The following is an 18062-nucleotide window of genomic DNA, read 5'->3' as shown; positions in this document are numbered from 1 at the left end:
GACATCTTTGATCTGCAGTGGTCCGAGGTGCTACTGACGTGGGGTATTTGAGACTCAGTCTCCACGCCAGTATAGCAGAGCAGTGGGGGATTTGTGACAGAACTGAAATCTCACCGTAAATGCCCTCTCGTTATTACTCCTTATTGCTTTAATGAGATTATTATTATAAGGAGGCAATGTTTTAAAAACAGTTATTGTAAAAATAGACAAGTACAGTAAAATAGATGGTTAAGATATTTTGATAAAATGTCCTGCATCTACTGTCTGTCTGAATTCCACCAGACCATGACTAAAAGTCTTCTGAGGAAAAACATGAAAAAAATTAATGAGAACGTGGCATCCACCCACAAAACAGCTGGTTTTACCATGTACCAGTGACTTCTAAAACAGTGCCATTGTATATTATATTATATTATATTATATTATATTATATTATATTATATTATATTATATACCACTGTATCAGAGGAAACATTAATAAACATTATTGTACTTTTAAACTCTTTGATTTAATATATTTAGCAATTTTAATCTAAACCAATAAAATGTAATTGAATATGCTTTATTGCTTGTAAGACCACATTAAATTCATTGTTTAGATTAAAAAATAGATAATGATCAACTCTAAGCAGATAATGAGGAAAAAAAGAGAATGAGGTGCATTGTAATTTCAGCTTTCAGACTCCCTTCTGTGGCTGTGACATTATAATTATACACTGGCAAAGATGAAACCATTCAGTTAGTTAAATCCTGTATACATGATAAGATAAGCTATCAGAATTCCAGTTAACAGCTGCTCTGAATGATGCATTCCCATTGCTATCAATCCTCATAATGCACATGGGTTCAGGGGGAGAATATACAGACTACTAGTGTTATAAATCAGTAAGTAAATGATTTGTGAAGTTTGGTTTGTCTGGTTTTGCATTTCTGAGGTCGGTTTGGATTAGTAGGTGTGAGGGATGCTGTATGACTTTCAATATGTAGGTCAAATTGTAGGGAAACCCACCATGCTGCCACCGATTAAAATATTAATGTGTGTGTGTGTGTGTGTGTGTGTGTGCATGCGTGCGTGTGTGTTTGGCAGTATGAGCCTTAGCAGAGTCTTGTTTAATGTGTGCACTACTTTCACTGAAAAAGACATGCTAGACATACTAGACATGGTAAACTCTAAATGAACTGGTTTTGCCAGTCGTAACAATGGCACTGTGTCACTTTACCTTTTATAGGGTGACACAATCTGTGTATATCCAAATCACATTTGTGTTTAAGCAAATTATGTCCAGTTGATTAGAAAAATGCAGGCAAAGTGAGGCACTCTTTTAATGTATCATTCACATTGTTTAAATACATAGTCCAAATGGCTTGGCGCCTCACACATTAAGAAATAATCAAATAATATATTACCTAATGTGAAGAAATATTAAATACATAAACCTGAAATTCTTCAAAACACACAGACCCCAAATCACAGGTATTACACACAGGCAAACTGGGACAAATTTATAAAGTAGGACAACTAGTTCTTTCAAATACAGCAATATTAGATTTTATATGATCTATATTTTTTTTTACTAGCTGCTGTTGTAACCTATTCTTCCCATATACAGCATCCCTCAAAAATACACCCCTACCAATCCATTATTATTATTATTATTATTATTATTATTATTATTATTATTATTATTATTATTATTATTATTATTATTATTATTATTTATATTTATATTTATATTTATATTTATTTATTTATTTATTTATTCCAACAAGATACCTTAAAAATACCTTTACATAAAATCCTAAGCTTCTAGACTGAACTATGGTGCTAGAAATAATATTTATGTCATGGTCAAGTATAATTTTTCCTTACCAACTTATTTATATTCTTTTGTATTTGAATTTTGTATTCTTTTATTATGTGCTTTTTGTTCTGTCACTGTTATTCTGTTGAACTGCGGAGTTTCTATCACGAAAACAAATTCCTCATATGTGTAAAAATACCTGGCAATAAAGCTCATTCTGAATTCTTCATTCTGAACTAGAATTTATTTCATCTCTGTTAAAATTACATAAACGCTGTCCCAGTTCACAAAACACACCGCTATGCCAAAACATTGTTGTCAGTTTCAAGGTTTCAGCAATGAAGAAGACAATATTTGAAAATGTGAAAAAAATCTGATTTACCATTTAAAAAAAGGCTTTGTCAATGTGTATCACAATGTTTCCCAGCTGTCCAAATGTGGTATGACATGCTTGCCAAAAAAATTATATCAGAACTAAAGAAGTCCTTTTGAATTAAATGTGGATGTTAAGTAATGAAATAATATGCAAAGGTGATGAAGCATGTATCCACCCTGAAGAATCTGGTTCCTCAGGATTTTTTGCTAAGATCTTCCTACAATGGTGGGAAATTAAAGAGTTGCAGTAATATTCTGCCATACATTTCAATTTAACTTTCCATCAAATTTCGACATTTGTACAGCAGTTCAGTGCGGTCTTTTTGCCCTTGAGTGGCAGAGGTGACCTCAGCATCAGCATCTCATATCTGCGTTTCCGATTGAAGTGTTCTGGTTGCCATGACTACTGAGAACCTGTGAGGGACCGATGCGCGGCGCTGCTCTCTATCTCACTCTATAGGCTGTGATATAAAATACTCCTCAAGCGACGATTGGATGATGTCTGAATAAAGTCTCTATTAAGCACTAACCTCTCACGTTCGTGACGTGCGCAAGCATCGCGTCGTTTTGAGTATGCAAAACGAATGTGATCTTGCGTTTGTTTCCATCTCCGCCTCCTTCTGGAGCCGATAAGGAGAGGCGTTTCGTCATGTGTAAAGAGACAGTTTTACCGCAATGCTATTTCAATAGCTCTCCAGCTCCGTGCGAGAGCCACTGACCCAAGAGGAAAGGGTGGTGCCGCGCACTGGCATAGTCCATGCGCGTTTACGCGTTTATTTGGAGTCGGCTCGCAGAGAAGAAGCGAGCGGAGCAGGTGTGCGCTTTCAGTCTAGATTCAGACCTCGTCTCTCTCGTCCCTGACTTTGATGGACTTACGTGCGGCGCGTTAACTGCGGTGGATGACTCCATATGCTTGCTTATTGCTCAGGGTAAGGACGCTTGTTTCGCGGTCACGCGCTGACAGAATCACAACGGCGCAGTCAGAATGAGAAGAGTTTGCGATTCCAGAGGCAGATTTCAAAGACAAATTTCAGTAACAACGAGAGAATGGATTTTAAATGTAGTTTTAAGAGAATTCCAGATACAAAACTCAGGTGCAGATTTTGCTGCAGATTCAGAGTTCGATTCCAAAGGCAGATGTTAGTTAATGTTTGTAGCTTACTGCAGAAGCACGTCATTCCAAATAGAGATTTCAGTTTATTATTGAACATGAAATAGACACTTAAATAAGGATCCTTTAACTGTATGCCTTAAACAAAAATGCACTATTTATGACCAAGTTTGTGACTTTAAAAGGTAATGTACATCTCTCATATGCTGTAACACTTTTTCATCACCTATTTTTTATTCTCTGCCGCTCTCAGTTTGCAGTAGCTACATGGCGGTGGTTACATCGTTAAAGTAGCACTGCTGCGTATTTGGAAGGTGCTGCATACCAGTTTCAATTTAAGATGTTTTGCTCTCAGATTCTGATATGTTGTAGCCTTATAGTTGACCCAACAAGTTTTGTCCATAATTCCGAAATACGTTTGGTGTGTGGATATGCAGAGAGTGAAACTGATTACTCGTAACTCAATCTGGCGTGACCTTGCACGACAACAAAGAGCGCTTGTGTACCAAAACCTTGCGCCAAGATCTTTTGGCTTAATTGATTAACATAACAATTAAGAGGCTTGTCATTACCCGCTCATTAGCGAGGAGGTCCAGTGGACGGTGGAAGTAGATGAACGTTTTGGATTTATTATCCTGGGATGTAATTTCATAAAAAATTCAGAACTGTTTCCACAATCAACTAATTCAAGCATTATTTTCAGCCTGTTACACAGTTTATTTTTGTTGTTGTTGTTTTTTTTTTTTTGTTGTTGTTTTTTTTTTGCCCAGTGAATCTAAATATGTATTTATATAATATACAAATTATATATTTTAATACATTCTTTCTCTGAAATATAAATATACACCTTAATATATAAATAATTATATAAAATATATACTTCTCTATTTTATATAGCATTTATTTAAAATGTTATTCAAATGTAATAATGTTAATTCAAATGTAATAGTAATAATATTAATTAACATCATGCAATTATACAGCATTTACAATATGATTGTATATAAGAATGATATGATATAGTACAATGTAACATATATATATATATATATATATATATATATATATATATATATATATATATATATATATATATATATATATATATATAAGCTATAATATATCTTAATGAATGGAAATTAATTAATTATTAATAACTTTAAATTGATATTTAATATAATTAATAATAATTAATATTATGTAATTATGTATTTTTCTTTATAAAAGATACCATTTATTTGTTATACATTTTAACAAATAAATAAATGTATTACTTCCTATAATTAATGGTAATCATTTGTGTTATTTATAGCATTTAATTGGATATATATTTACCAAAATTGTAATAATATAACTGTATATAATAATTCTAATAATAATAATAAAAGTAATGATGATAATAATAATAATAATAATAATAATAATAATAATAATAATAATTATTATTATTATTATTATTATTATTATTATTATTATTATTATTATTATTATTATTGTCTTTATTATTATGTTTTCTTTAATTTTTTTACATATAAATATTCATTCCGGTTTATTTATGCTTTTATGTTTTATTAAACTTATAGTTTCTTCAGATGGTGGATGTACTAATGAACTCACTGTAGAAATCAAAATAAAGTTTGTTGTTTAAGTGGTGAGGTTACCATAGTCGAAGAGCTGACTATGGCCTGGGGACAGAATGCTATATGTGTTAAAGCAGAACAGAGAGAATGGTGGTGCTTTAATCTCTTGTGAACTAGATCTGTTTGATATTGTGCATATATAGGATGGTGTCATGACAGGTAAATTAGGATTTCTATCCCTCTATCTCACTTTAGGTCTGGATATCAGTACAGTATTGCACATTAATTTAAATACTGTTCTTGTGGGTGATTAACTAGTGGGGAAAGGGCACGCCAGGTAATGTAATTATGCCATTGACCTCACACTGAAATTGAATACTTACATAATTATGAAATAAATCAAATAATTTGAAGGTTAGATTAATTTGATTAATTTGCATATGAAGGAATTGCAGTTTACTAGTTACCATCATTCTAAAGTATGTACAGTAGCACATAATGTATACAGATACAAAACTGAAAGCTTTCAGTCACAGCATCTACATAATTAAGGAGTCTATTAAAAATGCTGCTCTGGGGGTGGGGGTGGGGGTGGGGGGGTGAGGCAAATGAAGCTCTCTCTGAAGTTACTTAACATTAATTCCTCATCATTCATATTTAATGCAGGCTTTATGGCTCATTCTCAAAGTTTATGAATCCTGTGTGTGCTCTCTATAAAACTGCTATGTTACAGTGCATTCAATTAGAAAATAATCTGAATTCTTCAAAAAAGGTAAGGACATCTGACAGACAGACATAGAGACAGACAGATACATGCATGTAGCGCAACAGTGTCAAAAAGGTGTGAAGTGCTAAAGAAAGCATGTGTTTGAGTGATGAGATGTGCATGTCTGAAGCCAAGGTGTCTGTGTACATTTGTCTAATGTTACTGGGTAGAGATCCCTAGAATAGTGCTGGATAAAGTGCAGATTATTCTCTACATAGACCCACAGTATCTGCAGGAGTGAGAAGAATATTTATTGGACATATGGCAAATGGTCTGATCCCTACTTTAAAAAGGTGGTTGATTGCGATTTTACTTTTTTAACATTAGTTAGTTTGTAATGTTTCTATTTGAGCACTAACAATATCTTCAAAGTTGCATAGTTGAAAGTTTAATGCAAATTGAAAAAAAAATATATATATTTTTAACTTTTAAAATTCTGGCAGTTTAATGCCTACAAAAATGGCTGGTCAGGGACTATACAACGAGCTTCTTCCCAGGTTCCTTACGTCACGAACCCAGATAAACCATGCCCCTGGGTACACGCAACAAAGGGGGCAAGGCCATGTTGTGCTGCTTTAGAGAAGAGGAAGAGAAAACTAGGGGTGCACGTAAAAATGTATGCATATATGAATCTGGATTCTGTCTTCTATCGATTCTAATGGATTCACAAGTTTCAAAATCAGTGTTCTAAATCATTGATTCTCAATCCTGTTCCTCACGTCACCCTGCTCTCTCTCTCTCTCTCTCTCTCTCTCTCTCTCTCTCTCTCTCATTCAGATCATCAGATCAGCTCCAACTAACTGTTCCATTTATACATTTATTTTGTATAAATGTTTATAAATAAACATATCACATATTGTACACTGAATAAAGCATTGCAATTTTGATGCACTTAGAAACTTAACATTCGATTTATGGTGATTTTAAGTGCTATTTAATGTATGGTGCTTTTGGGAAACAGGACATGAAAATAAGACGATTTGGTTAATGGGGTACAGAGCATTCAGATGAAAAGGTTTTTGTTTTTTTTACACTCCATTTATCTCTAACTAAAACTAGTGTTGCCGTAAAGGGCAAATGGCAATACAGTAGCAGTGACTGCTGTATCGACCCACCGATATATTATTATACATGTGTTTACTTAACAGCAATGCTTTTTATAACCTCTCACTTGCCGTGTCAGGAATGTTTGGCTGGTATTCACTGTGATAATGGATTGGGTGTTGAGATGGGTCAGCAGAGGTAGTGTCTATCCATTCCCTCCACTGTGAATTCAAACAAGAGTTTGTTTAATTGTTAAAAACAATTTGTTGCATAATTTGTATTTGTATTAGTTTAGTGAGGAAATGGAGTGCTGTATCATAGTATCATGTTGAACTGATGATGTAAATGAAATAACATGAATCAATGGATTAGGATCAGCTTTCCTCTTTCCCATACTTTGTTGTCTTTTTTTGGCATGATTTCTTCCCTAGAACAGCCATCATTTGTATTTCATTCCTGACTGTAGTTTTATCGGGCTACTGGAAAATGTTCTCACCATTACATCATTGGTGTGCATAGTGTCAGTTTGCTGCTTGTTGCGATAACACAGTCATCCCTGGCATGTACATGACCTGTGATCACATCCTTTTTCGTAAAACGTGACTATTTTACTATGTGACAAATTTGTATGAATTCTTACTTTGTGAATTTTACGGAAAATAAATGGTAAAAACTGTACATGATTAGGAATCGGTCACCAATTTGCCAGAACACAGCAAATTAAATCATTCTCCACAATTGTGTGAACTAATCCAGATTTTTAGAGTAAACTTTAGTACAGATGCATAATTAGGTTTAATTGTACAATTTTATAAGATATGTCACATAATCTTAAATGACTGTTTGATACACCTGCATCAGCCTTTAACATAAAGACTGTTGACTGTTTGACTTCAGTGTAGTTACTGAACTTTTGATTCATATTTAAATTGGCCGAGATACAACTATTATATAATATTTGGACAAGATACAACTATTTGAAAATCTGGAATCTGAGGGTGCAAAAAAGTTCTTAGCAATGCATGTTACTAATCAAAAATTATAACAATTATAACAAAATATGTTAATGGAACATGATTAATATACTTAATATCCTAATGTTTTTTGGCTTAAAAGAAAAATATGCAATTTTGACCCATAAAATGTATTGTTGGCTAATGCTCTAAAGGTACCTGTGCTACTTATTACTTGTTTTGTGGTCCAGGGTCACATATATAATGTGTGTGTATGTGTGTGTGTGTGTGTGTGTGTGTGTGTGTGTGTGTGCGCACGTGTGTGACTTTTTACATTGATTTAATGTAGCTGTACAGCTGCTTACACTGACACTAAAACAGCTGCACACACAAATCCACACATTAGCCTGAGACCCAGCAGAGTTCTTCATCAGCAGACAGCATTTTGATGTGGTGATGTATGTGTCTCTTAAATGCTAGGTCAGTAGATAAGGTATGCACATTTCTCAAACTCCTCTCTTGAACATTATGAGTCTCTCTTTGGGACCATCATTTAAATGTGAAGCACTTTAAGGTGCTTTATGGCTTGTTAAATTTCCCTGAGGTCATTAAGCTGCTTGCAGCGGATGTTAAGAGGTTGGGTCACTGATTCAGACGTGACAGGTGGAGCCATACAGACCCCATAAGGGAACTTTCTAGGCACTACAGAAGCATGTCCGACTACCAAAATAGACCTATCTGATCTCTCGCCCTCTTTTTCTCTCACCCCACCTATCTTTCACTGTCTAACCCTCCTGTCCCCCAGGAGTGGTGCTCTGATCTGGACTTAATTAGAAAAATCTAATTAAAAAACTAAAACTAATAGGTAAAAAAAAAAAAAAAGGAAAGAACAAAGTGCCATGCTGACATTTCTTTGACTGACGTTTGTACAAGAGTGAGAGTGGAATTTATATGACGGTAGGATCATTCATGCTTGTTCTATCCCTCTGTCTCTCATCCTTTCTTTCTATCCCCCCATCTCTTGCTTTCTCTCTTATTGTTATGCTGATCACGGATCTTTTACTAGAGTGAAATGGCATTGTCTCTTCATGTGTCTGACTGCATCTCTATTAACAAAAAAAATAAATAAATAAAAATCTGTCGGAGTCAGTTTTTTGGGCTCTATAGATCAGGTTGATATTATTTCCCAATCATAGAAAGGGATGTTCTCTTTTCCAAAACCAAGTAAAGCACTACAGAAGCAGAATAGCGGCACTTCCCACACTTTGGATCGATTGCTCCGAATGGTACATGGTTTAATTATTCTGCCTCCTAACCTTGTTGTAACCCAATTCTAAGGGAAATTCTAAGAGCATCCCAGAATGCATTTCAATGAGATAAAACAGGAAGTGAGATGAATGCAGATTATAAAAATTAGGTCAGAGTAATTCACCTTATTTTTAACATAAAAGTAGGCATGGCCATTATTATCTTCACAAGACTTCTGCTATCAGCTACTTCTAGTTATTTAAAAATAAACCTTTACTTCATTTGATTATGCTAACTGGTATTTGTTATCATATTATTGTAATCCATTATCATAATCATAAACACACTAGTTTGTTCCAGAAATAGTTGTACCATTTACTGCACTTTATTACACAGCTCTGTGGAATACTATATTCTGATTGGTCAGTCACGACATTCTGAGGTAAGTTATCCGTCTATAAAAGCCGATAAAAGCTGATAACACAGGCTCATCCGGCTAACTGAAGTCGGGGCTGTACTCTTGCTAGGAACTGTTTTTCTTGCTGGAAGCTTTGTGTTTGTTTAGCTAATATATTAAAACTTGATTCAAAATGCTGTACAATTATTTAATTATGTCATCCTGGTATTGCGGACACACTATCATTTCATACAAAAACAGCTGCTGCCATTTTGCTACGATTGTTTTGTATGAATTGTTTGGATTATAAGATAACTATGTGGCAAGTAGGCTTGTAATAAGTGGGATAATGTACATGCTGGATGTGCATTATCTCTTACTTAAAATACACTTAATATTCAATAATATGGCAATACTTCAGTAATGATGACCCTAGTGGCTTGAGGTGAATAGAGTTGCTTATAGTATTGAACAATTTTTTTATTTGAATTTTGCACAGTTATTGATCTGAACTGAATCAACACTAAACTGACTTATAGTGTGTGAATATATCAGTAAACATCTTTGGAGAGATGTTTTACACTAGAATTTGAAATGGTCTCATATTTAATGAAGTTCATCAGTATTAATGAAGTGCATCATTAATTCTGTAATTTTCCTGCTTTGAAACAATCTAAATTGTATAAAGTGCTATGTAAATAAAGGTGACTTGATTTGACTATACCAGCTAATGGATTAGAAGGCTAATATATTCTCAGGAAATTGCTTTAATATAAAAAAATAGTTAATTAAAAAAAATATAGTAATAATATTAATAATAGTAATTTTTATTTTTTATTAAAAAATATTAATAATAATTTTTTAAGTAGCGCTGATCTCTCTAGATTTTGACTTGCATGGATATTGAAAAACAAATGATCTTTATCATTTCACTAAGTCTTTGAAGTCAGAGTTAAAGAGCAGGTACACTTTTATAGATGTGACTGGTGAGTAGGTCAGTGCAGTCTGCAGTGCAAGTCATATTGCTGCAAAAGCTGCAGTGAGTCTCCCAGGGAGGATTGCAGCATTTTAGCCTATGCTACTGTTATGTATAGAAGATAAAGACACATTTGTCATTATTGTTTCAGAGTAATTCACCAAAATAACTAAAATCGCAATTTTAAAGGAACAAGTGCATCTGGTATTTTCTTTCTTTCTTTCTTTCTTTCTTTCTTTCTTTCTTTCTTTCTTTCTTTCTTTCTTTCTTTCTTTCTTTCTTTCCATAGATGACAAAATAAAGCCAGCTTCAAAATAAGGTTGTGGTTCTAGCCCAACACTTTCCTAGAAATAGAACACAAAAAGTCAGCCTGCAGTTTAGACCAGAGTCCTCAAATGAAACCAAAAGGATTTTTCAAATAAATCTTTTTAAAGATCAGCCCATATGCGAAAATTCTTTCTATTTTATTTTATGATATAAACTACACTTGTTTGCGTGCACTCTGAAGTTGCTCAGATTTTGAGATATTTAGATTTTGCTTCCATATATTAAATGTTTAATTTTGGGATTTTATTAATTAAATGTGAGGCAGAATAATGGTGGCCTTAACTACTTTTTACTTACATTTAAATTAATATTTTGATACAGTGCATTTATTGTGTACATACATGTTTGACATTGTACTTATATTTTAAAAATACCTGCATGTAATTACATCTGTAATTAATTTCTGTAATTACATATATAACTTATCCCTTACACCTTAACTCACCCTTAAACCTACCCATACCACCAGACCTGTCCCTAACCTTACCCGTATCCCACCTCAATAGCAGAAAAAGTGTTTTGCAATACAATATTAACACAATAAGTACATTGTACACAATAAGTACATAGTAGTTAAGGCACCTAATATAAAGTGGGACCTATGTTTTACAGACTATTTTGAAAGTTCTTTGATAATTTGATAATTCATCGATAACACAGAAGAATAGGATGAAGGCTGTCTGCTGTCCTTATTTCTGTGTTTAGTCTGTGTGTGTCTTTAGTTAGTCTCTCAATGTTGAACTGGAACGTCACCTTGACTTCATCACCCCTAAAGTACATAGAAAGTGAGATCCCTGATGGCATTACACACGCACACGCACACGCACACGCGCACACACGCAGACTCCAACACATGCACATCTGTACCCAACATCTAATACTACAACTCGTTCACTCCCAGTAACAGTTGGAATAATTCTCTGCAGTTTTAATGATTCATCTGACATTTACAACTCTGACACTGAATTTAAACAAATGAGGCCAACTCATTGTAAACCATTGTTATTTGACTTTCTCTATGTTTGTTTATTAGAGATAAAGTAGATGGAAAGGGAGAGTGAGAGGATGTGTGTAACAACTCTTAATGTGTTTTTTCCCTCTCTTCCTCATTCCTCTGTTTGTGTGTGATTTGTTTAAGCTCACTAGCTTCCACCACAACAAAGGCCTCAAAAGGGAACAGTGAGTTTGAGTTTCAGTGGTCTGGGAATACTTGTAAACCTGGCCAAACAGGGCATGCAGGCAGGCACACACACACACACACACACACACACACACAAATAATAACATTCAGTAGCCTAAATAGGAACAAACAATAGAATTCTATTGTTTTATGTTTGAATAATTATAAATAATGCTGACTAACTCAAATGCTCATAGTCTGACCAATAATATATACACAAACAACAAACAATTTGTTACCAGTCAGACTTATTAATACTTTTTTACACACAGTAACAAAACATAAGGGAACAAGTATGTGCTTTTACAATGTTATTCAATTCTTTTGAGCTCTCAATTTATCAAATTATCCGAAAAAATAAAATTTATCTTGGTTTAAAAAAAAAAAAAAAAAAAAAAAACATTCAACAGAAGTCAGCTGATAATAATATTAGGAAATGTTTCTTGATCACTAAATCAGCATATTAAAGTAGGAAATAGTTATTTATTTGTTGACTTTCAGAAACATTTAAAAAGTTTACCGACCCCAAACATTTAAACGATACTTAAGTATTATCACCTGAACCAAAAGTATGCCCTCCAAACACTTGTAGAAATGTATTTTTATAGATGACTGAGCATGCTTTTCAGAAAGGATAGCAGTGCTAGGCTTTATATTTAGACTCATCATATCAGTGGAATTTGTACTGGAGTGGATGTGTGACGTTATTTAGACTGAAGTATGATGGATGGATTGCAGGTGATTCTGTTCAAGCTTCCTCTGTCTACCCTTTTCCTGTAATTGAAGTTAAGTGTGTGATGTGGTCTGTGCTATGCCGTCCAATGACTTTTAGGAAGCAAGTTTCTAAAGAGAGTTTGTTAAGTACATAGACCAAGAGACTGTAACGTAGCCAGTGAAATATTTCACACCTTGTTTTTCCAAAGGTGTATCACTGTATTGTATGTGATTTTCAGAATACATGCTATTTATTGTGAACTGATTTCAGCACAGTCATGATGTGTTTTATAAATATGACTATAGAGAAATGACAGAGACTTAACCACCATTGTGTGTATGACTCATGCACTCTATCTTGAGCCTTCTAAAGTCATATTATAATGAAAAACCCTGTTGGGCAATGGAAATAATGAAGTGAGAAGAAAAAAAAATCATGAGGATGAATGCATGTGCCTTTTTCCATATTTAAGACATTAATTGCATAAGTTAAAATGTGTGAGTTTTAGCAACAGTTAACTGCACATTTGCTGCATGAGTCTGTGTAGTGTTTGCATCTATTTAGTGTGAGCGAATAAAAGAGGCATTGTTCATGTTCCTGTAATGAGCCAAACTCTTACCATATTTTATGGTGCACACAAACCACAGCAATTAGTCCAATTAGCACTGAGCCCTAATGAAGTTTACGCTGTGGTGTGTATGTGTGTGAGGAATTGCTCTTTGTTAATATCCTGTCCTGAAGGAGCTCATTCATCTTACATAATACTGCATGCCACAGGCTCTCATGGAATTTTTCATTTCTCTGTCCTTGTGGTTTATGTTGTTTAATTACCCTCCTGTGTCTCTCCCTGTTTTCATCCTCTTCATATTCTGCTGAAGCATAGTAATTCTTTATTCTTTACTGCATAATACAATTGTGCAAATTTTTCATTTCATCAAATTTGATTTTTTATATTTTTTTATTTTTTATATAGCTCAAGGCTATTACTTATTTATTTGTCTCCTATTTCTCTATCTGACATGCTTTTGTTGCCCCTAGCACCATGATTTTCCTTTTCCTCAGATCACCACTTCTTTCCCTGGGCATGAATATCTTGTTGGCTCTGCGAGGAGTAACAGGTTATCATGATGAATATGTAATTAGGCCCTACATGTTCGGTAGGGATGCTGCATTACATAATTATCAGAACAGATTTGGAGAAATGGAGCATTACATCACTTGCTAACCAATGGATCCTCTGCAGTGAATGGGTGCCGTCAGAATGAGTGTTCAAACAAGTGATAAAACATCAAAATAATCCACAATCCACACAATCCAAACTGCTATGAAAAGCTTTTCTGTTTGTAATAATGTGTAAATTATTACAATAAAACTTCAAACTGCAGTTTCTGGCCAAAATACAAATCCTCTATCCAGTTACTCTAATGGAAAAGTTGTTTCATCTGAATCAGGAGAGAAATGTGCACATACTGTATCAAGCTCGGTTTTAAAGTAAAATGGTCAGAACCAGTTCTAAAATAATGTATTGGTGGATTTTGTTGTGAAAGGACAACTGGGGGATGGATTATGGATTTTGGCCAGAAGCATCTCCTTGAAACAATCATTTTGACGGCACCCATTCACTGCACTAAGTGAGCAAGTGACGTAATCATATGCATTAGTGTTGTCACGATACCAAAATTATTGTTTCGATACCGATACCTATGCATATTGCCAAATCTGTTCCAACAAAGAAACAAACTAATAGGTCTAATAGTAACTTCTTTGCAGCAAATGAAAAGGAATGTAAGTAATTTTAATGAATCAAACTTTGATTCTATTTCTATTCTGTTTAATATAGCAACAGGAATAGAGAATGCAGTAGATTATTATTTTGGATTGAGAATATTTTGGACCAGCAATGTTTCATTAGCCTTTATTGTCTTTTTTTGTTTTGGAGATCATAAGGTTAAAGCTCCAGGGAAACAGAAGTGCCTGGTTGCAGTTAACTAGAATATCTGTGGTCAGTAGGGAAACCAAGGGAGCAATCTGGACCCAGCAACAGCAGCTGGTATTTAACCACCCAGAGCCGCTTAAACGCCTTTTTGCAACTCCTGATAAAATGTTTTTAATTTATTAGCCTTTGACAAATATCCCACAAAAATGTACTAAGCAAATATCTTGGACCTGTTTCAAAAAACAAAATGGATTCTTCCTTATTTGGATGGGTCTTGTGATCGGAAGGGACTCGAGACTTTCTGTGTCTGCATTCAGATTTATGTTCTGGCTTGAAATTCTGAAGGAAGGATATGGCTGCTGTCCTCAGTGTTGAACTGAATTTGCATTTAAGTGGTATGTAAGCTGCGTGTTGCTTACTTATCAAAGATTGAAACTGTAAGGATAGGTGAGTCTGCTCCTCTCTTGTACAACCTTAAATAGGGGCATACACACTTATAGGCACACACATAATCTTAAGTGGTGAAAGTCTGTAAGTGTGCCCACCATGGTGGCCCTGATATGCTGTGACCTTTCCCCTTAAAAATATATATATTTGTGTAAAATATTAAGAATGATAATGAATATATTGACTTTATTTATTCAGAATTATATATAGTTATAGAAATATAGTTTAGACATTTTTTTTTCATTTGCTTTCAAAAGTAAATTATTCTTGTTTTAAACATTTTAGATATTTTGCATATTTCCTGATAAACAGGACCAAATACCAATTCTTTCTTTCTTTTCTTCTTTTCCTTTTTTATTTTCTTTTGCAATGAATGTATGTGTCTTTCTGTGTTAAGTTATTGTGTTCTATTTTTCTGTGTGTGTGGTTTCCCATTGTATGAGTATAGCACATGGGCAGAATATCATGTGTTTTATAATGGTTTATTTCTGCATGCAAAATTTCTTTGTGGCTGTGGCATTCACCAGTTTAGGATTTTCTATGTCTGTCACAGTAGCAAGAATCTAGATCATGTTCCAGTCATATCTGTTAATATAATATGAGGCAGTACAGAACTGAATCAAACTTGACTGATGGAGCTCTGCTTTATTTCACGGCATTATTGCTTTCTGAGTTCCTCGTGTAACCATACTGCCCTGTGTCACACAGTTAACCACATGATACAAAAATAACTGAATTCTACCGTAAACCACATCGTCCTCTAAAAAAAACGAAAATAAATCATAAATCACTCTGCAGTACTGGAGCACTGTCAGCAGGACTACTTTCCAAAATCAAAAACAATTTGCTCTAGCATTATTATTTTTTGGCTCTATTTCAGTCACAATAAAATAAATATGGTTAAATCGGCATTCGTGCACTACTGATCCATAATTTTATCAGTAATCGATTCATAATGAGTAAATGAAAACTTGTGCAAAAAACTGTATAGAAGAAAGACTTTCGGATCAATGGTAATAAATTCCCACCAGATTCTCATTCCGTTCTTGTTATCTATAGCATTTAGCATTATATTATTAGCATTTAGCATTGTGGTAAAACACTGCTTTTGTGTAAACTCAGTTAAAAGCACTGGTTTAGTTCAAAACATGAGCCTAGTTTACTTGCTGTGTACTGTGCCAGACGCTTCACTGCACTAATAGGAAGTGGAATGTGGTTTGTGGCGCTACGGCTGAAGCCACTAATGAATCAGCGTCTCTGACAGAGGGAAGCAGAGAGTCTGTGGTTTGGGCAGGGACGGAGCAGACAGGAGCGTAAAGGATCTACACAAAACTTTTAAAAACACACATTTTCATTTGGTCATCCAATATAACAATAATGACAACTTTGGTGCAACTTAGAAACCCACACAGCCTTTCACATCTCTCTAATGGCACAAACACACACGCACAACAGCAAAACAACCTTGTATAGCTTCCTCCTCTCACTCCCACTAGCTTTAGATAGAATAGCTAATCAGGCTAAACACCACCAGTCATTTTTTTGTTCTAGCTCAAGCTTGATGTTGTCCTCCCCTGTTTTGTAGATTCTATCATCAAGTTAAGTAGAGCTGATTTATTTAGCTAACTTGAATTCTCTGGCCCCTTTAAATCTGTCATGGTGGTTTAAAAATATTGCGAAATAAATTCTTTGGCAGACGTTAGTAGCCTATTCGGAGTGATTTTATTTAACGCACATTCACTCATACACACGGCAGATTCGTAATGTATAACCATCCTACATTTACCTTACCAGCTGTTATATATGGCATAAAAATGACCTTATTACAGAGAAATGTTCTCTGCCACCAGTTCTGTCATATAAAGAAGATTAAGTCTTTTATTATTAAGAGCCATTCTTTACTGTACCTCTCAGGAAAATGTCATCAATAGAGGCCATGTTTGATTAAGTACATAACAGTCCTGAAGCTGTTTCAGTTAAGAATTACAAGGCTTAATAGGTGCTTAGAAATATTTACAAATGCTGCCAAATACTCTTAAATATCAGCTACAGGCTTAATGGAATAATTCATTAAAAATTTAACATGAACATGAATATTATTACAGCTGTTTTATGTGAAAGAATAAAAAATAACATTGGATTTCATTTACTTAAATTCTAAATATCCCTTTACTGGAGAAGTTGATGGATACCTTAAGATGTATAAATAGCAAATATATCTGTAGTGCTGTCAGACGTAAAATATCTTCTGTCATGTGGTTCATATTGATGTTCTTATGGTTGTCGGAACTCCTGTGAATCAGCTATTAGATCAGTTCCCTGCAGACAAACTAGATTCATGATCACAAACAGTTTTTCGAGAATCATGGAAGAACTTTGTGATGGATTTCACAATTTGAGATTGTGTGTCCTCCTTCATCTCATATTGCTCTAATATTGCTTCCTAGATTTTACTCCTTCACAAAATGAGAAAGATCCCTAGAGAACTCTCACGGTCTTCACAACACTCCTTTATGTAACACTTCAGAATTGGACAGCATATGAACATACACACGTTTGGGGTCTGTAAGTAAAAAGGATTTATCCTGAGACTTATTCTGACATTTTATGTTACAAAAGGTATTTATTTAATATTATGCAAATACATTAAACAGCACAACTGTTTTTAACATTGATAATAATGAGAATGTTTTTCCTGAGCACCAAATTAGCATATTAGAATGATTTCTAAAAGATGGTGTCACACTGAAAACTGTAAATTGTAATAATATTTTCCCAATATATGCAGTCTTGGTAGGCATAGGAGACTTCTTTAAAAAAAAAATAATAGTGTGTGTTCCATTAAACAGCTTTTGTGATGCCTCTGGTCTGCCCATTAAAACTCGATCCATGTCCTGTCGTGTCACTGTATGCTGATCTATAGTGCCCACCTTCCAGGGGTGTAGGCAGTGGATGGGTCTGACAGGCACAGGCCTGTGCAGTCTAATGAAATGGCCTCCCAGTTTATTATACAAATATAATATTTGTGCTGTCTAAAGAATTTAAGACCAGCTGTTGCCAGTCATTTTCACAAAGCATCTTTTCATAAGTTTTGTGACCGACACCAGCAACTAATTGCACTGAAAAAAGTATAAATATACATTTCAAATCACAAATCAAATCACTTATTTTAGCTACATAAATAATAAATATAAAAAATAATAAA

At 34.2% G+C, this 18062-nt stretch overlaps 1 protein-coding gene across 3 annotated transcripts in view; it reads left to right on the top strand.

The window, feature by feature from the left end:
- The first annotated feature begins 2760 nt into the window (after positions 1–2760).
- LOC127948652 (sorbin and SH3 domain-containing protein 2) overlaps positions 2761–18062 on the top strand; it is a 92320-nt gene continuing 77018 nt past the window's right edge. The window contains exon 1 of one of the 3 annotated variants that reach the window (XM_052545239.1): positions 2761–3106. The gene's annotated coding sequence lies outside the window, so the exon portion shown is untranslated. The remainder of the gene's footprint in view (positions 3107–18062) is intronic. The other 2 variants (XM_052545238.1, XM_052545240.1) reach the window with 2 other exon arrangements.

This window comes from Carassius gibelio, chromosome B1 (assembly GCF_023724105.1).
Source record: "Carassius gibelio isolate Cgi1373 ecotype wild population from Czech Republic chromosome B1, carGib1.2-hapl.c, whole genome shotgun sequence".
Taxonomy (NCBI): domain Eukaryota; kingdom Metazoa; phylum Chordata; class Actinopteri; order Cypriniformes; family Cyprinidae; genus Carassius; species Carassius gibelio.
The sequence above is the reverse complement of the archived record's forward strand: the minus strand, read 5'-3'. Positions and strand labels throughout refer to the sequence as shown.